Source organism: Macrotis lagotis, chromosome 4 (genome assembly GCF_037893015.1).
Source record: "Macrotis lagotis isolate mMagLag1 chromosome 4, bilby.v1.9.chrom.fasta, whole genome shotgun sequence".
Taxonomy (NCBI): domain Eukaryota; kingdom Metazoa; phylum Chordata; class Mammalia; order Peramelemorphia; family Peramelidae; genus Macrotis; species Macrotis lagotis.
This window is the reverse complement of record NC_133661.1, coordinates 190,748,067-190,754,066: the sequence shown is the minus strand read 5'-3', so window position 1 is coordinate 190,754,066 and position 6,000 is coordinate 190,748,067. Positions and strand designations below refer to the sequence as shown.

Sequence of the window (6,000 nt, the reverse complement as noted above, 5' to 3'; positions counted from 1 at the left end):
ACAATTCCTAAAACAGAAAGCCTTGGCACCAATTTCCTTAAAATGAAATGATTCTCACTCCTGGTCACTCTGCATACAACACAGAAGTTTTCTACCTCTTGTTATTATTTCCTGTAGGGAGATGAGGCTTTGGAAACACCTTTTTGTACATTCACTTTTCTGCATATTTGCCTTGGGTGGTTTGCATCAAGTTGTCTGTTGAGGAACACTGGTGCCATGACTGGAGGGAGGGTCTCATATTCCTTGCAGCTGTGGGCAGTTAATTTAATTTTTTTCAGATTTTTAAAGCTTTTATTTGAACAAATAAAATAAAGGGAAAGCTTGAACGCAGTCCCCCACTACCACAAATTGTCATTGCATTTGGGGAAATTGCAGGGATCAGTCCATTCAGAGTGCAATGGATAAATCCAGCCCTGAGGAAACCACCTTCGTAGTCATGGAATCACCCCTGCCAGGTTAAATATTGAGATTTTTTTAAATTTTTTTTAAATTTAAGGCAATGAGGTTAAGTGACTCTTCCAAGGTCACACAACTAGGCAATTATTAAGTGTCTGAGGCCACATTTGAACTCAGGTCCTCTCGTCTCCAGAGCTGGTGCTCTATCCACTGCACCATCTAGCTGCCCTGGCAGTTAATTTTATATAATTAATTCTTCACTTTTTTTTTCTGTTGTTTGCTCACACTACTTTATACTCCATTATATGGACAAATTATGTCAATTTAAAATTTTCCTTTTCATATGCAGATAAAACTATCATATTTTGCTTCAATTTTCTTAAATTACTCTTATTTAACAATTTGAATGTAATTTGCTATTCTGGTATATAATCTCAACTAGTCACTGGAATTCAGTCACAGTTCAGATATTCCGTTCTTTATTAAAGCCTCAAATGTAACTTGAATAGGTTTGGGAAAGTTTTTAAAAATTATTTAATTTTCCTGCTTTCAGAAAGGTAATGCATTATATAAAAACATTTTAATGTAATACTGTGATTTTTATATATTACATAAGTGACATAGATTTTAAATGATTAATAGCTATAGATAAGCAAAGGTTATTTTAAATAGTGATGGAGATAAAATTTAGTGGATATTCAATCTTAATCACAACATTCACATCATATTTAATGTATCTCATATTCAGAATTTAAAATATACTCAAATTCATTGAGGAACAAAATTGAAGTCTAATATTGGCTCTTTGCAGTAACACAAAATCACTCAGATACTGCCATCACTGGAATTAGCTTTTCCTTACAAAGATACCCAGAACATTCCAACAAAACACTCAATAATTTTATTAGACAAATGTATATTAATTAAAGAGTAACAATTGTTTCAAGATTTTTCTGTGTATGTTTCACATTTCTCATCACATTTCAGGGATGATCCTTGTAGACCTCTGAACTTGCGTAAGATCTCTTAGGCAAACAGTGCAGGAAGACCTTAAGATCATGTCCAAGGAAAGGCAGGCTTGAGTGTGGGTTCTGAATAATGTGTTTATGGTCTCACCATGCTTCATAAAAGAACTGCCTTGGATGCATAAGAGCAGTAAATGGTGATGAGGGGTAAATCAAGTCTGAATATACCAGAAAATGTCAAGGTGAAGAGTGTAGGCATCAGGAAACTCATTCTATTGTTAGTGGAGTTCACACAAGCTAAGTATACTTCTATACTATATTGCAATGTTTAGATAAGAAAGGAATTTAAAGTTTGAAATGAAATTTGTTACTTCTGTGTATTTAATCAGATTCTTAAGATCTTATCCATTTAAGAGAGCAAGTCAGTGTACAGTGACATGAGTTAAGCTTATTAAGGATTTGGCTTAGCAGCTGTTTTTCTGGCATAGTTTTCAATAGAAGTGCAAAATAGAACTCTGCCAAAATAGAACACTGCCTGCCACATTGAGGCCTTCTCTCTAAGCCTCCCTCAGGTCAAACAAGAATTAATGTAACCAAGGCAAGTTTACAGTTTACTGCTTAAGCTATCAGAGTACATGTGGAGAATTTATCATCTCTTCGAAGGTAGAATATTTAAATCCAATACTTCCCTAATTTTATAGTCTAAATCCTTAGGTTAAATATTAAAGGTTATTTGGATATATTGAATAGAAATGCAGTTCCTGGAGGACTAGAGCACCTCCTTCTTTTGAATCATTAAAAAGAAAACTGGAAATTTCCTTAATATTTAGGCATGACCAAACCAAAGCAATGTCTAGCACTGAATCTTTAATGAATTTCTGCAAAAATATTTTAGAGGGCTAAGAAATCGACAATTTCATTTCAGACAGATTAGGGTATATAGTTATTTCTTTACTAACCACACCCAAAAGAGGGATATGGTTTTATCTAATGCTTTGGAAATGCTATCTCTAGTCACTGGGCAATCATTCTAAAATGTCCAAGTCACTACTTACTGGAATTGAGAGGAAATAATTTTTAATAGTCCTGACTCTTTATTGGCTCATGCTGCTCATGTCCTCCTTCTGCATGGGATCTCATCTCCATCTTTTCTTTCAAGGTCTCACACAGATATGATAATCTCTACAAAGTCTTCCCTGATACACTAGCTTGAATGTGTCATGGATCATCATGACGCTCATTGAATTGGGATGTCCAGGAGTTAAAGCACTGAACTGGAAGTAGGAAGATCTGATTGTGTTCAAGTTATGTTTCAGACATTTACAATTTGTAAGATAAGTCCCACAGGAAAAGTCATTTCTCTGCCTGCTTCAGTTTTCTCATCTATCAAACGGAATAACAGTACCTACCTTAGAGTTGTGGTGAGGATCAAATGAGATAAGAAATGCAAAGCACCATGTAAACCCTAAAGGGAATAAAAATGCTAGCTATCATTATTTTAGATTTTGAGCTTTTACTGCTCACAAAATAAGTATCTTCAGGTTATGGGGAATGGAGTTTTCTAGCATCAAAGGTATTTGTATTTTATTTTAGGTTTTTGCAAGGCAAATGGGGTTAAGTGGCTTGCCCAAGGCCACACAGCTAGGTAATTATTAAGTGTCTGAGACCGGATTTGAACCCAGGTACTCCTGACTCCAGGGCTGGTGCTTTATCCACTGTGCCACCTAGCCGCCCCAAAGGTATTTGTATTTATAAAAAATATTATTACTACCTTCAGAGTAATGTTAACATGTATCTTAACATTCACCACCTTCAATGTACTCTGGGGACATTGTACATTGTACTCTTAGTTAAGCTATCTATTGTAGCTACTCTTTCAAAAATTAAAGTATCTGTGATTTCATCAGTGTGAGTATCCCGTTTTTCATTGATAGAGTGGAAGGAACATTAGACAACATCTAGTAAAATGCCTTCATTTTACAGATAAGGAAACCAATTGAGAGAGGTGGCATTTGAACCTGAATCTTTCAACTTCAAATCAATTATTCATTCCTGGCAGTTAGGTGTAGTGGATAGAGCACTGGCCTATGAGTAAGGAGGATCAGAGTTGTAATATGACCTCAGACACCAGATTCTCTTACTAGCTGTGTGACCTTGTCAAGTCACTTCACCCTGATTGCCTCATATTCAGGGTCATTTCTAGTTGTTCTGATTTATATCTGGCCACCAGACCTAAATGGCTCCAAAGGAGAAAGTGAGGCTGACAGCACAGCACTCCCTCACTCAAATCCAATTCATGTGCTTGCCATGTTAACACCTCCCTGATGTCTTGGTCTTCTTCAAGAATGAAGGGCAAACATTAATTATTCATTCCACTGTAGAGCCTAGGACTTGAACAAGCTGTGTGACCCTGGGAAAGTGACTTAATCTCTGTTTGCCTTAATTCCATAGAGAAGAAAATGGCAAATCACTCCAGATCCTTGCCAAAAAAGCTCCATGGCCAGATTTGGACAACAAATATTCAAGGCTTCTTGGAGTGATGCCTACTCTGGGCAAGAAATTTTCTACAAAAACTTAGGGGCAAAAATCAGCAAATTTGCTAAACATTCTACTGAACTCAGTGTAATATATTGAAAAAATACGGGGTTTTTAAGTCTGGTTGAGCCTGGTCGAATTTGAATACCTACCCCACTTACTACCTCTGTGACCTTAGACAAGTCATCTTCCTCATCTCTGGGCATCAGTTTCCTCAAATAAAGAATAAGTCAGTTGTACTAGATGACCTCTAAGATTGCATTCAGCTCAGAATCTATGATCCTATAATCATAGATTTCCATTCCAGTTTCTCAATCTAAATTTAACATGCAAGGATAAAGCAAATACAGAAAAATGAATTTTTAAAAGTAGTCTACGTACTAATTGGTTTCAAAAATATTAGTGAATAAACAAGATAGCAGCTAGATATTTGTAATGGCAGCAGAGAACACTAGAATGCCTTTGAAGTTCTCAGTCTTGGTATGAAGAGGTGATTTGAATTATGTAACCAGAATTCTTTTAAGGCATGTTTTCATTGGGAAAACTCCCTAGTCAGATGCCTGTTCTAACAGGTCTATCTATGCTCATAATACTCAGAAATGAGAGGGAGAATCATTAACAACCTAGCGTATCTTTTAAAAAATATATTCTGGTCCTAGTATTATCCAACACTTTGTCCCTGGTTCCCATAAGTTATGGTGGTTGAGAGACATGAATTCTAATGGGTAATTTTGAAAATATATAAATTGAGAAATGGGAATAACTGTAAATGTATTTTCAATTTTCTCACATGTAGACTATATTACCTATATTACCTAATGTATGTTTAGATTATGGGCTGAGAAACATTTCACTATGAAAAGTTACTTTTCTGCAGAAAGGTAGTCAATAAAAATAAGGGTGTATATAGGAAGAGGAAAATTTGAGAGGAGTGGGTACATTAAATTAAAACTCTGTAATTAATGTTGAATTTACTCATTGTTAGTCTTGTGCATTTGGGCAAATCAATTAGACTCTTTGGGTCACAAAATCTTCAGGGTTGGAACTCAGAATTCATTTATTCAAACCTCTACCTAACCAGAAATTCCCTCTACAACATTTTTAAGAAGCAGACATTCAGCCTCTGCTTGAAATATTCCAGGCAAGAGAAAATTCAGGATTTGTTTAAGCAACTTATCTCAACTTTGGACATCTCTGTTTAGGAAATTCTTCTTTATAGCAAATGAATCAATCAGAGTTCAAGTTCCTACTGCATTCCAGGATCTAGAAATTCAAAGAGTCTATCATCAAAGATTTTAATAATGGAAGACAACATGCCTATATGAACATACATAAACCACATGCAAAGCAGATACAGCTGAAATCTGCCTTTTTGCAACTTCCCATCTCATAAGATCAAGTAAAATAAGTCTAATCCCTTCTCTAATGCTGGGGTATTAAATATCTGAAGACAATCATTATGTCCCCAACTAAGACATCCCTCCTCCAGTCTCTTAACATATTCAAAAAATCCTGGCTGCTTTCCTCTAAACATACTTCAGATTGTCCATAATCTCTAAGAATTTCCAATTGATTTTTGATTTGTTCAGCAGACTGTCTCCACTATATTAAACAGTTTAGGAGAAGGCATCCTTAAAAGTCTTCTTGAACCTTTAAATTCTATAATCTTTTAATGTAGATGAGTATTTTTGTTATAACTTGTTTTGTTTTTGTCCTTGTAGCCCTAAAGTTTTTTATAGAGGGCATATAAATTCATGCTGAACAGAAACTTCTTAAAAACAAGCACTGCATATGTTCTGTACAATGTCTAGCACTCATGAGAACGCAACAAATAATCTGTGGGAGCCAGATTACTATCATCACCAACAGCTGATATATGTTTAGATGCCAAGTACACCCTGCCCAGGGGCATCTCACAACAATGGTACCCAGCAGATGGTTAGCTTCATTATTTTTGTATCCATTGAAGTGAAAAATCGACCACTTTAATTTTTTATTTAAAAACTCATCAAGTTCTTCTTTCACAACATGACTAATATGGAAATATGTTAAACATGATTATATGGACTATATTAGATTACTTGTTGTCATGGGAGGGAGGAAA

At 35.4% G+C, this 6,000-nt stretch overlaps 1 pseudogene; it reads right to left on the bottom strand.

Moving 5' to 3' along the window:
* Positions 1–310: 310 nt before the first annotated feature.
* Positions 311–464, bottom strand: LOC141523248 (U1 spliceosomal RNA; annotated as a pseudogene).
* Positions 465–6,000: the final 5,536 nt, after the last annotated feature.